The sequence below is a fragment of the Nannobrachium achirus genome, assembly GCF_963921795.1.
Source record: "Nannobrachium achirus genome assembly, chromosome: 12".
In the NCBI taxonomy this organism is placed as follows: Eukaryota; Metazoa; Chordata; class Actinopteri; order Myctophiformes; family Myctophidae; genus Nannobrachium; species Nannobrachium achirus.
The window spans coordinates 45,508,318-45,524,561 of record NC_137832.1 but is presented as its reverse complement, the minus strand read 5'-3'; the positions used below and the strand labels follow the sequence as shown (position 1 = coordinate 45,524,561).

At 41.7% G+C, this 16,244-nt stretch overlaps 1 protein-coding gene across 2 annotated transcripts in view; it reads right to left on the bottom strand.

The window, feature by feature from the left end:
* Positions 1 to 2,152, bottom strand: part of smarca2 (SWI/SNF related BAF chromatin remodeling complex subunit ATPase 2) — a 56,496-nt gene extending 54,344 nt beyond the window's left edge. The window contains exon 1 of one of the 2 annotated variants that reach the window (XM_080739280.1): positions 2,062 to 2,152. The gene's annotated coding sequence lies outside the window, so the exon portion shown is untranslated. The remainder of the gene's footprint in view (positions 1 to 2,061) is intronic. The other variant, XM_080739281.1, reaches the window with a different exon arrangement.
* Positions 2,153 to 16,244: the final 14,092 nt, after the last annotated feature.

Sequence of the window (16,244 nt, the reverse complement as noted above, 5' to 3'; positions counted from 1 at the left end):
GATCTACAAGGAAGCTAGATCAGCTATTTTCACAATATTTATCTGTGGGACTGAATGTAACCTTAGCTTCAACTCCTACAAGTTGAATTGGATACTAAAGGACCTCAGCCTGAAATCTCCTAATGTTTGTTTATACTTAATATAAAATGTCAATGTTTTTTAAGAAGAATCAGTAATATATAAATGCTGCAACAATAACACAATAAATAGAAGAATTTATGGATTTGACACTGTGATCAGGAACATCGGTATCGGCAGATACTGATTCCAGTTGATCGGTGATCGGTATCGGCCCCAAAAATCGTAATCGGAGCATCTCTAGTTATAACTCAAGTCTCAGGTTTGGTGGTTAACACTGAAGCCTATATATAGTATACGCCGCCATACATACTTATTTGAGAAAATAGTATACCCTATCTACAACCTCACAACTCATTGCAATGCACTCACTGTGACTGTCTGAGCATGTAATCGGCTATTTTCTGCCCGACACATCATTGTACAACGAAATATACTGTAAATCTGGCTTGAGTGTTAGTGATACATCATTAGGCAAGAAACAGTACACGATTTATCTAGCATCTGTCTTATCTAAAACAACACAATATTAAACGCATACAACTCCAATTATTTGAGCAACAATCTAGTAATAAATAAAGTATTCAATCAATCTAACTATATAAACTATTAAAATAATTCAAATGTGAAGTTGTTTTTGTCAATAGGCACACTGATTTTCTCAATGAATTGAGAAGATCAGTTTTTGAGAAATGACCCCAATGTAAACAAGCCATAGACAGTGCTTTCTTCTTGGGTTCAGACCTAGACATGTCATGTATTTTCCTATGCGAACTGCAAATACAAACAATCAAACTAGTGCCATGCAATTTAACCTTTGACAAAAGGCTAAATCTAAATAAACTTGGAGAAGCACCACATACAGTACATTTCATTAAATGTGTGTTAATATTCATAGGCATTCTAGGGCTAGGCTAGTAGCAATAGCTAATTATGTTCGCCATTGGTTAAATATGTCAACATCTATCCATTTCCGTTGGTAAACGACGGCGGGTGCATGATATTTATAATGTATTCATGAAAAACATGAACATTTTATTAAATTATATTTTTTTATAGCTATTAACAATAGCTATTACTGTATTATAACACAGCTGACTGAGTGAGAGCGTTATCATTTTTGGGGGCCGGTTCTGATTGGATGTCATGGCTTCTCCCAAAACTGGTGGCCATGTCTGACAGCCAGCCGCCCACTAGGTGCTAGAAAGTAACCGGTAAGTACATTTACTTAAAGCACTGTACAATTTTGATTGGCATTTCCAACTCCCCAAACTTTTATTTCTACTCCACTACATCTCAGTGCCAAATATTGTACTTTTACTCCACAACAATTATTTGAAAACGTTAGTTATAGTTACAGGATTTTGATTATAGAAAACATACATCAACCACCCACTACATCGACATCCGAGTACTTTTTTTCCACCACTACCCACTAGTACCACTGACTGACTGTGGGGAAATAAAAGTTTACACCAAAGTCATGGCACTGCCTTTGAGGTGGCATTTCCATTTCCCACTGTCAATTTGAGACGCAGTAAGATTTTAAAAGCGAGCAACAAAACGTAGTGTCACTACGAAGGAGAGACTGTGAAAGACATGACACTGTCCTCCGTTTCGCGTCCGTAAAACGCGTAGCGACCTCGGCTAACAGTAACAGACACAGCTAGCTGCTGCTGCTGCCGTTTAGCTCCAATAATCTACCTAAGCTCCGTCGCGAGACGGTGTCGCGCGCCGCAAAAACAGCAGACCTGCAAGCTCACGCCGCGTCGCGTCGTGGACGCGGCGTGAGCTTGTAGGTCTGCTGTTTGGTGGCGCGCGACACCGTCGTGCGACGACGTATGGAGTCGGGGCTTTTTTAGCTTCGGTGCAGCTAGCAGCAAACCGTCCGTCCGTCCGCCCACGTCAAAAGTTTTGACAGCCATGTTGCGTCGTCTAACAGCAGACGTTTGTCAAAAAACGAAACTCTGGAACCGCGTTTACCTTTCGGTAGGGCTGAAATCGTAGGGTATAAATGCGTTTTCTTCAGTTCATCCCTGATGTCCACAAGTTCCCTCCCCCTGACATGTTGGAGTTACTTTTTTTGGGGGGTTGTTGTTGTCATCGTGACTGATTTGTCAAGATCACAGGAAATCACCGCCCAACGGTTAGATGATTGGCCGAGAAGCGCGTCAGTCACACCTGTCCCCTCTTTCTTGTGCGTGACGGCATGCTAGACATGATGATATTTGCCTATGCGAAATGAGCAGAAATAGCGTTAGCAGAAATAAGGCTTCCGGCGCCGATCTCTTCAGAATAAGAGTACCCCTAAAGCCATTGAAAAACGTTGAAAACCGATAATTTTTCCATAATATGGACGTTAAAAATATAGATTAAGTATCTAAACGAACCTACAAAATGCAAATTAGGTTTCTGTGTAAAAAAGAAAGATTTTAATAACATAAAAACATGATAAATGGATAAATGCTGTGCACTGGAGTGCATAGCCTTTACAAATTTGACTCTGGACAGCAGGCGGCTCGCTGCGTCGGCACTTTGAACACACACACGCGTTCGGGGAGACCTCCTCTATCACACCACACTCTCCGCTAAGCAGGAGAGGCGTAAAATCTATTTCTGTTGGCTTTCCAGTGCAGCCACCCGTTCAAAAAGTGACATTTTCAGATATTTTCAAACTCTAGTTGGCGCTGGAGAGCAGACGGCTCGCTGCGTCGGCACTTTGAACACACGCACGCGTTCGGGGAGACCTCCTCTATCACACCACACTCTCCGCTAAGCGGGAGAGGTGTAAAATCTATTTCTGTTGGCTTTCCAGTGCAGCCACCCGTTCAAAAGGTGTCATTTTCAGACATTTTCAGACTCTAGTTGGCACTGGAGAGCAGACGGCTCGCTGCGTCGGCACTTTGAACACACGCACGTGTTCGGGGAGACCTCCTCTATCACACCACACTCTCCGCTAAGCGGGAGAGGTGTAAAATCTATTTCTGTTGGCTTTCCAGTGCAGCCACCTGCTCAAAAAAGTTGACATTTCAGACATTTTCAAACTCTAGTTGGCGCTGGACAGCAGACGGCTCGCTGCGTCGGCACTTTGAACAAACGGACACGTTCGGGGAGACCTCCTCTATCACGCCACACTCTCCGCTAAGCGGGAGAGGTGTAAAATCTATTTCTGTTGGCTTTCCAGTGCAGCCACCCGCTCAAAAAAGTGACATTTTCAGACATTTTCAAACTCTAGTTGGCGCTGGAGAGCAGGCGGCTCGCTGCGTCGGCACTTTGAACACACTCACGCGTTCGGGGAGACCTCCTCTATCACACCACACTCTCCGCTAAGCAGGAGAGGCGTAAAATCTATTTCTGTTGGCTTTCCAGTGCAGCCACCCGTTCAAAAGTGACATTTTCAGATACTTTTAAACTCTAGTTGGCGCTGGAGAGCAGACGGCTCGCTGCGTCGGCACTTTGAACACACTCACACGTTCGGGGAGACCTCCTCTATCACACCACACTCTCCGCTAAGCAGGAGAGGCGTAAAATCTATTTCTGTTGGCTTTCCAGTGCAGCCACCCGTTCAAAAAGTGACATTTTCAGATATTTTCAAACTCTAGTTGGCGCTGGAGAGCAGACGGCTCGCTGCGTCTGCACTTTGAACACACGCACGCGTTCGGGGAGACCTCCTCTATCCTCCAACTAGATTCTGAAAACGGCACTTTTTGTACTCAATTTTAATTTGAAAATAACAGATCTACAGGCTTGTAGATCTGCTATTTTCAAAAGATATTTATTTAAACATTTGAAAACTTTAAATGGGAATTCTGCACAATGAGTAGTCCTACTTTTACTTTTGATACTTTAAGTACATTTTGATGCCAATACTTTTTTGAATTCTGTGACTTTTGCTTGCAACAGAGTATTTTTATATAGCACTTTTATGGTGAGTTGTTACAGGTATATTTTCACTTTGCATCTGTCCTGTCAAAATAAACAGATAAACCCCTGCTAGCCTATGATAGCTCTTTTATGGGATTACAGTAGAACGAATTGAATTGGAATGGAATTATTGTTAAGTGGCCTTTAATAGCTCGCATTCCACGAATTTCAATCTGAAAGAACCTGGAAAATGTGTTAGGACAATTAGAAGTACACCATTATAGAGACATACATCATATACTCATCTTTTAAATACATTTGTGTCTTTTAAATATACATTATTTACTGTACTTTTATTTTGAAGGCTGAAGCCTGGCTTATTTCTGCCAGCGCCCAGACCGGAAACGTTCTTTCTGCTCATTTCACGGACCTATGATGCGTGATATTGAAACGTAACGGCATTGCCGCAAGCCACGCCCCGGACTCATTTTTGAAGCTTGTGATTGGCTGAACCGGACGTAGGGAGCGCTCCGTTGTGGTCTCTTGGACCGCGCGAGGTGCACCAAACCCCAATTATCATTGCGTTTATCGTGCGCTTGCCCAGGCCTTACGGCCTGGGCATAAATAGAACGATTGCATTCACCACGGCTTCGTAACTCGCGCGGCGCTCCGCCGGCCGCGCGGCCCTGGCCCGCTCTTCGCGGCCACTCGCGCCTGCGGCGCTCGGGGGCGAAGAGCAGGACCAAGGTCCGCTGGCCTTCGCGCCGCTTGCAGTGTCGTGGACAATAACTGTGAAAACGAGCGCTCTATGCGGCAATGCCGTTACGTTTCAATATCACGCACCTAGCGTATTTTACCTCAGTCATTACATATTATTATCACTATTATTAGTTTACAATTGATATTGAAAGACGAGACCATTTTATTTCATTGAAACTCCAGACCAGCGCATTGTAAAAAGAAAAAAGTTGAAATTAGTTTATGCTTATAATAAAATATTTATCACATTGTAAAGCAATAGTGAATAGTCTTACTATTTAGGCTATTTTAAATAAATGTGACATGTTAATCTTCATACAGTTTTATGATTTGTCTTTATTTAAAACCAGTCCTAAATAGCTAAACAAACTATTAAATTAGAAGATAGATGTACTACTACTGTCTATAACATCGAGTTTACAGGTACAGTCCTCAACATTTAACTTTGAACACAAGGTGGCGGCAATGGCTAAATATTATCTTGGACTCCGACGTATAGAACTGTCGCACCTGCTATGAGAGAATTAGCATAGACATCTGAGCTCAAAACAAACATGTCACGTCCAAAGTGATTGAGTGCAAAGCTCAGTTTACATAGCAATGACTTTAGTAAAGGCCGATGATAGCAATGTGGAGAGTGAGAGGCAGGCAATACATGCAAATGATAATACACAAGTTTAGTGCAGGCACATTTGCATTCTTCTGATATCAGAACCTTTGTTTTGTTTTCACCATGCAAGACAAAGCTGTTTTCACTGTCCATTTGCTCCAGCTGGTCTCAAATATTCATAATAGCCACACCCCTACAGTATGATAATGTAGGCGTTTCTACATTTAGGCCTACTGTAGCCTACATTAGTGGAAGATACAAATAAACATATTGTAAAACACTTATATACATACAAACACAAACACACACACACACACACACACACACACACACACAAGCTGTAAAAATCTTATCTTATTTGTTTTATTTCACCTTCATATCTCTTTCCCTTCTGCTCTCACTTTCTCACGGAATGAATGATGGAGCATAGGCTATACAAAAACATAATAGGCTAATCACCCCCTTCTTTACCTTTAAACCTGTGGGGTGACAAATACATCTGATTTGTTGGCAAAAGGGCCTTTCTGTGTGGAGTTTGCATGTTCTCCCCGTGTCTCCATGGGTAGATACCCTCAGAAAAACATTTAGTAATCCTGGTCTCTATAATGCCTCCCCCTGGCCAGCCGGGGCACCTGATGGAGGGGAAAGGAACTGGTTCAAATAACGGGTCCCTTCCACACGCTACGTCCAACTGGGGAAGCTCCCCCCTGTCAGGTGAAAAGAAGTGGCATGCTCACTCCTCATGTACTGAGGCCCTCCCCAGGCGTGGCAGAGGGAGAGCAGAGCCCAGGATTACAGCTTAGGCAATTGGCACTGGGTGAAAAATTGGGTTACAAAAATCGTGGGATAAGAATTATATGGGGAAAAAAAGTTTATTGTCGCCACAAGTTTCAGTCAAAGGGTAGTGGTTGAAAGCCTACAACACTGAAGCCTCAAAATTAGTCATGAGAAAGAACCATTTTTTTTTTATGATTAGCACTTTATTCAATTTTTTTCATTTTTTTTAAACACACAACAACATTAGACAAAAACATGAACACAACAGAAGCAAAAACAAGAGACAGACATACAAAGACACAAAACAAAAACAAAAAGCTAAATAAAGGGGGCTCAAGCGCACAGGGGCGACGCAGTCCACAGTCAAACCCACATGTTACTTGACGCGTTATCCGGTGGGCATATCTCGCTCACGAGCAGGGAATGCCTCACAGTCCCAACACATTACAGTGATAGTGTCCCCATTTCAGCTCATAAGAATCCATCCTGTTATGTAACCTGTATGACAGTCTCTCGAAAGCGGCCAGTTGGCCTAATGCAGTAGTCCAGTAAGACAACGCTGGTGTGGACGGGGATTTCCAGTGCTTAATCAACACTCCGAATTTTCAGAGAGACCCACTACACAGTCTCGATGGGGTCCAGTAAATCCTATTTATGATCTTGAATTGGATCAGTCTTGTACGTAACTCTCTTTTCCTACAATTCTTGAGATTTTTTAACCCAGTCTACATCTGAGATGTTTACCTCAAGATCCCTTTCCCATGGTATCTTAGCCGCTAGCACATGAGAAAGAAACAAATTAAATAAAGATAACAAGACAGTGTCAAATAAAAATATTTGAGGAAGGATATCACAGTGTGTGTGTGTGTGTGTGTGTGTGTGTGTGTGTGTGTGTGTGTGTGCGTGCATGCGTGCGTGCGTGCGTGCATGCGTGTGTGTCTGTGTCTGTGTTGATGTGGTGATTTTTCCCTATATATGTATAAGGGCAGAGAGAGCGTGAAGGGAGGCCTACATGCAACAAGGTCTATATTACAGTATTTGAAATATCTTGAATTTAGTTGGTTTGTGATTTTAATGCTGATTGTAATGTGGGATTATTACACACATGACAGGGTTTTTGTTATGTAAAATTATAACTTGCCATAACCATCAACATCACAGAGACAAATTCCACGTTATGTGCAAACATACTGTATACCTGCCAATAAAATCATTCAGATGTTTGACACACTGTGAGGAACCTCACTGACACTATGGTGACCTTAGCATGCGCACCCAGTCCCAGAGTCATTTGAATACCTCACAGATAGATAAACAAAGGCAATGTTTAAACTTTGATCACAACTTCCCCTCTTCAACAATTCCGTCCTTTCTTATAGGCTACATCTTGAACAGGAGGTTTGCAAGGTTCCTGAATGTAAATGTACCCAAATAAACAATCCTAATTAGCGAAGTGGTTAAACCACCATCCCCTTACAAATTCACAGAGCCAGGAAAGGGCTCACCCACAGTCATTTGACAGTAAAAAAGCTGTGGCTGTGGCTTCCATTCACCTTGAAACCCTTTGCCAAAGGCCCGAGTGGAACAAATATTGGCATGACGTTTTAGTCAAACTCCATGGTTTATTAAAAGAATGGGCCTCAACCCACAATGGTACACCCACTGGAGGATGTAAATAATTCCATAAATGGCCATGGATTCCCTCTTGTAATAATAATAATATTGACCTACTTGCTCCCGTGGGGTAAATTTGGTTTCAGCTCAACCCAGTTGATAGCTTAGGTCACCCCTTAGTGCCTTATCAAGGACACTTCGACCAGTCATATTTGACACATTGTTGACTAGGCCTGGGATCTTACCTGGGACAACTGGGGGCTGCAATTCCCCATGCAGCAGCCTTTTTCATTCAACTATGTCACCCCCTTAAAGGGCCAGTGCACCTCTGGGGCAACCAGATCTTATTTTATTGTTGTTTGGGACATGGGGTCAACACAATCCTGAGTTATTTTTTGTGTTCAATCTGGGTTTTGAGATATTTTAGTATTTCAGCATGAATGATGATGCATTTTGCATCATATGATGCAGCATGATGACTCATATGATGCAAAATGCATCATCATTCATGCTGAAATGCTATTGTGTTGATCGTGTCCCAAACAACAATAAAATAAGATCTGGTTGTCTCAGAGGTGAACTGGCCCTTTAAGTAGAAGTTGTACGTTGTGATCACAACATTTAAAATGTTATATTTCCCTATACTTCACTATGTTTTTAACTTGCTAGTTTTCTGTTACAGCCTTATTTTGTAGTTTCTGTGTTTATCTGTATATGTCTTGATTTTGCATGAGTAATCTCAACAGCATTGCAAATAAGGGTAAACCTCAGTGCTCCTTTCAAGAATAAATAAAGGTTTCAATCAATCAATATAGTATTCAATATAATTAAAAGATTATGAAAACAACCAGTCATGATTTTTAGCACAGTTTTGTGAATTAGGCCTGGTGGAGATAATAAGTGATACTTTCAGCTTTTAAATCTCTATAAGAACTTTATTAGTTTCCTTGTCCAGATTTAGGATTTTTTTCAAACATGCAGACACAGACACACCCAATACAGTACACACACACACACACACACACACACACACACACACACACACACACACACACACACACACACACACACACACACACACACACACACACACACACACACAGTCCGCAAAGTATGTCCAGGTGTGTGCAAACAAAAGGTGCGTTAGAATTAGTTTTACATGAGCCACATTTTGTGCTGAGGTGTTTACATTTCAACAGTGTGTGTTATCTGAGAGTCCTATTTGAATAACCAATGCTTATACTGTGGATGCGGAGCATTTATTACATATTTGTGAGTCAGATTATCAAGTGGTTATGTGTGCATAGCAGAAAGAAGGAGGTGATACAACACGTTTATGCAAAAAGATGGATAGATTTATTATGCATTATAAACAACATTGTTTGTGTTTGTCTGTTTATTATTGTACTATGTTGTGTCATCATAATTTAGGTGATTTATTTCACCATGTATTACAGATTGATATTACTGACACATTCATTGTAAAACAATCTATTATGGTCGTTGTTGTTGTTATAATTATCATATCATTATTATTTATTTCATATAAAATATATATATATATTTTTAATGTATTTATTATACTACAGTGCTTTAGCCCATTTAGATCTGGAACACCTATACCGGTACGTTGTTATACATTTCAATCCGGGAACACAATGTCTAAATGGTCAGATCTCATGAACACAACAATTATATATATCAGATACATTTGGATGGAACATCTTTGAGCACTTTGAAAAGTACTATGAAAGTGTGATAGGCCTATACATGAAATGCATTATTATTAGTAGTAGTATTTGTTATTTGTATTATTATGGGTAATAATAATAATACTAATAATAATATAACAGAACATATTAGATATTGCAATAATTACTAGAACAGAGGTAGGCTACTGAGAATAAAACAAGTTAGCAAAACAACAGAGCAATAATAAGTAATAATAAGTAATAATAAGCAGCCAGAGCAGCGTTATGTCCTCCTGCAGAGGGGTACTTGATTGTTCCAATAAAGTGGGAACACATAAAGCTGTATCACCACCAAGGTTGCAACAGTTGAAGCCATGGACAGAGAGAATTGGACCAGAATCAGAGGATTGCAGAACAGTTGGGGGTGTACAGGTGTGATTTTTATTTTCCTGGAAAGGTTTACGTCCATGCAGCCTGCCTCCCCAGAACTTTTCTGAGTGATCACTTTCATCTCGATAGCAGAAGCCTCTTCCAGGTTAACAAAATGCCCCCATCTGCAGGCACAGCGTTAGCCTTCCCCATCTCCACTTCTCAACCATGACTTCATTCATGACTTAATAATGATTCTGGAACTGGACGTAGAGTAACACAGCTCTTTCCACAAATGTAGGTAACCGGCACAATAAAGGCAATTCCAGCATAAATTGTCTAAACTAGCCTGCTATAGGCCTACTTCATCAGGACAGTGAATAGCATCGCAGTGATAAGACATTATAAGCCACACACACTACTGGAAGAGCTTCAGACTGCCTTGGCGCAGACTCAAAACTGGGTCTGTGCTAGTGGGATACAACATTCTCTTAAACGCCTGAAAGTCCATCTCTGGAAAGGTCTTTCCTCTATTTTGGCAGTAGCCTGAATAGGGCAGGACAGATCAACATTAATTTTCTTTTATTTTTATTTTTATTTATTTTTCTTCTTTTTTTCATTTATTCAAACATGTCCACTTTATCCATGGCATGTATAAATGTATTGCTGCATTAAAGTATTTCTTCAACATCTCTGCAGGCCATCCAACCAGTGTTTGTCATTTCTCTATAGTCATGTGCTTCTCTTGACAGGAAAACTCGTGTAAGATTTACTGGCAGGTGCGATGTGCCCTCTATCACTCCACCCTAAATTTCTGCCCCGCCAGTGCTCAATTTGCGAGAGCCGCTTTTTTGACCACTCTCTGGGGACCGGCGTCTGATCAAGAGCATGCGGCTCTCAAATCTTTTTCCAAGATGGTGCCGGGGTCATGTAGGAGGCCGAGGGGAGAGGAAATGCTGTCGGAGACGACCTCTTTGTAGTTGCCTTTGTTGCAGGTGTTCTGCCAGTCTTTGTTAAAGCACTCTGTTCAATATTACAACCTGCCTGACATCTGGTGGCCTCAGCCAGGCCGAGGCAGTAGAATGATGATCACGGATAATCCCACCATGTCTCCTGACAGAAGACACATAAGCACAGATGTAGAATATAAACACACTCTTGTATAAAAGGAATTGTTTATAGTCTTCCCAAACCAGCGATCAACAACTTTTCTTTTCTTCATGTACAGTACAGAAAAAAATGTGTGACACACTGCTGCTGTGTTATAAACAAAACAATAGACAGAAAAAGAAACTAAAGTGTGTGCGCACACTCACTCACTTTCTCTCTCTCTCTCTCTCTCTCTCTCTCTCTCTCTCTCTCTCTCTCTCTCTCTCTCTCTCTCTGACAGACAGACAGACAGACACACACACACACGCCCGCCCGCACACACACACACACACACACACACACACACACACACACACACACACACACACACACACACACACACACACACACACACACACACACTCACTTACACAGATACATGATGTTTAAAGTTTTGGAATCAGCCAATACAATTGTTTCCATAATTGAGATGTGTCCCCATCAACGCCCAACTGTGGCGGTGGATAAAACACAAAAGAGTAGGGGAAGTTTGGCTCCACGTACCCAACTTTGTTTCCAAGTCTTTCAACTTGTAGCAGAGGAGAAGCTGGAAGTGTTAAGGCACCATGTGTTTTGAGCTTGTCACAGTGAAGCGCTCTGGCCCGGGTGGATGATGTCAGCCCTGAATACCTGCCCACCATCAGCGCATGGTGAGGCATCTGTGAGCTGTTAGGGCCACTTCATCTTACACCACATCCACAGACTACCCAGGGAGTGAGTTGTGGTGTTAATGTGTGAGGGAGCGTGAGGAAAGGTATAATATCAATTTGTCCAGCCATATTCAAAAGGCACAAAGTGCATGTGACTGGGCTCAGTGGGCTGTGTTTAATTTTCTTTCAGTGATTTCATTTTTTAAAATGGTACAGGTCAGCCCAGTATACGACTAGTCCACAACACTGTTTCCCAAACAGTGGGTCTGGACCCATTTGTGGGTTGTTTTGAATTATTTCCAAAAGATTTTCATGAATTAAAAACAAATTGAGACATTTTTCAAGATAATTTCATGAATAAATACAAAAAATCGAAGAAATTCCATACATTTGAAAACAAATGTGAATATAGTCGATCTACAAGCTCACAACGGGTCGTGATGTGCCGCATTGTGAGCTTGTAGATCTGCTATTTCACTAGTTTGGGTCTCGGGAAAACACATAATTTATCTTTCGGGTCTCGAGCTAAAAGGTTTGGGAACCACTGGTCTGGTCTACAGTACTAGTCTTACTGATGTGATGTACAGTATATGGTATTCTGTATCGTATAGTTTGAATCAATAAAGAAAATTCATCAGAAGTGGATGGCATTACTCTGGGGCTGTCATTATATACAATTGACTTTACATTTGACCTGTACTACATGAGGCATCATGACTAGTGCAGAGAGCCATTAGTTGAACCGAACATGTGCAAGCCATCTAGAACAGTGGTTCTCAACCTTTTCAGGCCACGACCCCCAAAATAATCATATTTTAACTGGAGACCCCCCCACCCTGACGAGCACTAAGAGTAGAGGCATTACATTTTGTATACCACGGTTCTATTGTGAAAATAGACGATCTACATGCTCACAACGCCTCGCAACGTATTTTCACAATTTCTGGCTCTAATATTTGACATTTTTACCAATGTCTGATTTGTCATTTTAGATGTACTAAAAAGTCCTTAAATTGTCAATTTAGAAATGCACAGATACCCTCTATACACTTAAACTTTATGTTGTTTGGTCATCTGGGGACCCCCCCAAAATAATTTGGGGACCCCCCAGGGGGTCCCGACTCACAGGTTGAGAACCACTGATCTAGAACAGCGGTTCTCAATCTTTTTCACCTCGAGACCTAAAAGATATGTTTTGCCATTTGTACAAATTTCAAAAAATTCGGACAAATAAATAAATGCATAAAAATATGAATATTTCAGAAAATCTTTTTATTTATTATTTTATTTATAAGAACAAACAAGGGGGGGAAATGAGGGAAAAAAAGTGCCTGCAACCTAAAATGGGTTGTAACTATGTTTGGGAAACATTCATCTTTAAGATGGTAGTAGACCTGTGCAATAATCTCCTCTGTATCAACACTATGTTCTACAACAATACTTGTATATTAGGTGCTCGGGTGGCCCACCACCGCGGAGATTGTGGGTTCAAATCTATACCATGGTGCATCCGGCTTTGTCGTGCGTCTATATGAACACAATTGGCCGGTTTCCAGGGGAGGGAAGCTGGAGGTGGATGTATTGTACTGCACACATTGGCTGGGGCGACACCTGTCAGCAGGTAGTGTTGGGCAGCAGGAGAAGGACAAAGGCTCTACATCCTCCAGGTGGGGGCTCCCCAGCACAGGCCGGTAAGATACAAAAGCAGTGACACCATGCAAAATGTGTGGGGGGAGGAAACAATTGGCAATGACTAATGTGTGGAGAAAAAGGGGTAAAAAGCAAAACAATACTTGTATACAATGCAAGCAAAAGACAGTTATCATTATGGACATACATTACTTTGTTAGATGCAAATAGCTATACTGTTCACATCTTTACTCTTTAATGAAACAAGGCTACTTAGCATCTCCTGATTATTGTCATTTTGACATACATGCACACGGTACATCTTATATGATATGCAATAGTATTAGCAAATTGTACCACAGTGAAGATTATCAATAGTAACAATGTACAATCATTTATTGTCTACAATGCGTCAGAACTTGAAGATGTACAGTGCAGTATGTCAAGTCATGCCAGCATGATGTGACAGCTCTCAGAGCTTAACCATTTACTCAGGTAATGACAGATGTGTCTTGGACTGACGGGATGAGCTGCTCACCCCTCAGACTTTGACACATAGATTCAGCACTGCCTTTGCGAGCACAATACGTAAGCTAAGTGTTCAGTTCTTCAATTCAGGTCTAAGGTTCTTTACAGCATCACAGACGAAAGCCCATTGACAGAAATGGCAGCCGCCCTGTACCACAATTAATGTGTGATTCCTCCGTACACAAAGAGCATGTCAAAGTGCCCTGCCCCTCTCCACTCAGGCCTTTCACAATACAAATCCCCCATCATTCTCCTTGGAGGAAAAAAAAAGAAAGAAAGATCTAGCTAACATTCAAAAGCTATTTTCCTCTGTCTGAGCAGATGTGTATGTAACTTTTTCACCCTAGCTTGGAATCCTGTGATGACTTGCTCACAAACAAGTCAGCCTGTCATATTTGTCAGGCCCTTGTTTTGTTATTGTACGATTAACAACCAGCTTGAGCGCCCACAGAATCAGCAGACAACTATCAATGTTCCATTGCTTGTTAAAAGTTGCTATCCAATCTATTTTTCTTGTAACCGTTCCAACTTTCTGCTGTGACATGCACATATTATCTCCATGTGGCACGCCATTGGCACGGGAATGAGTACTTTGTAAGTACTGTATAGTATAACGTTTGAAGACATACAGTACTGTGTAGGCCTACATGCAAGGAGAAAAAAAAAGAAATGTCACCCTTTAAAATGGAGACATTTGGGCTTAAATGTGTCCAGTGGTGGAAAGTAAGTAAGTACCTTTACCTAAGTACTTGTACTTACTGTAAGTACAATGTTGAGGTATTTGTACTTTACTCGAGCATTTTCAATTTCCCATACTTTTACTGGGCACGTACCTTTTTGGCGAAGCCCGAACTGGCGAACAGGGGAAATGTCCCCTACCGTAGCGATCTGGCGAAAAAAAAAAGGGGAAAAAAAAACCTTCTGCATATTTTTCGTCTTTTTCGTTTAATCCTTCTGGACAGGGCGTTTATCGTGCGCTTGCCCAGGCCTTACGGCCTGGGCATAAATATAACGATTGCATTCACCACGGCTTCGTAACTCGCGCGGCGCTCCGCCGGCCGCGCGTCCCTGGCCCGCTCTTCGCGGCCACTCGCGCCTGCGGCGCTCGGGGGCGAAGAGCAGGACCAAGGTCCGCTGGCCTTCGCGCCGCTTGCAGTGTCGTGGACAACCGAGCGGCTCCGCCTGGAGCTGCGGCGTCATTTACAATAACGCCACGGGCAACAGGCGAGACCAATGCGCAAGCACTCAATAACTACGAAAAATGCCTTAAAACAGAGCCATGTTTAAGACAATAAAACGATGACTGTTTTTTCGCCAGATCGCTACGGTAGGGGACATTTCCCCTGTTCGCCAGTTCGGGCTTCGCCAGATCGGGACTTTCCCCTTTTACTTCTACTCCTCTACATCTCGGATCCAAATATTGTAATTTTACTCCACTACATGTATTTGAAAACTTTAGTTACTAGTTACTTTGCAGATATAAGTAAATAATATAATAAAACATAACCACTTTAGCCCTATTTTATATAGGGTATTTGGAAACAGCCGTTCTGCTTACAACGTGATGCGATGCAACGCGTTGTGAGCTTGTAGGTCTGCTATTTTCAAACATTTTGTGCTTTTACTTTTGGTACTTTAAGTACATTTTGATGCCAATACTTTTGTACTTTTATTTTTTTGAATTTGGGACTTTCTATATTGCAGTATTGATACTTTTACTCAAGTAAAACATTTTAGTATTTTCTTTCAATACTGAATATGTCTATACAATCACACCAAGTAGCTTGCAGCATGTAGGCCTACATGTGTCTTGGACTGCTGTGAGACATACGTGTAGAGCCTATATTTGTATGCATTGCGTGCAGTCTTGAATCACTTAGCACGGGGTGTCACAGGGGCCAGCCTAGTGCAGTGTCCCTCCTACAGCGCTCTACCTCCTTCAGGAAAATGTGGTAATAATAACCCTGTGCACTGGTTCTCAAAGTGGTGTCCAGGGACACCCATGGGTCCTTGCGGGGTGGGGCTTCAGGGGGGTCCCCAGAAAAAAGAGGGAGAATTCTGACAAAAGTTTATGTGTACTTGGGCTTTTTGTGAGTTTTTAAGTTGCTTGATTCATTATTTGGACTAGCCTTCCCCCCGTGGTGTGAAGCTGGGAGTGCGCTGCTTGTTGATGCCCATTTGTGATGTAAATCGCATCACAGGACAAAGCCGCCTACAGGCCAAAATTTGGGAAAATATTTTAAACATTTGGGGATTATGAGAAGTAGAGACACATTTGAAGGTGATAAAGTTGATGTTGGGCAAGGTACATGCGTTATTGATTTTTGTATTATGTTGTTTAGACAATTGAACAACTGCTGAACGTGGAGTTACAGATGGAAACACACACAAACTTTTTGGGGTGATTCTGATTAAGGTTGTGGGATGGGATGTTTTATCAGACACGCCTGCTTCCTATAACCAATTGTAACTTAAAACCCCATTTTAACCATGTTAAATTAATTGAAAACACCCATCCTTGCTTCT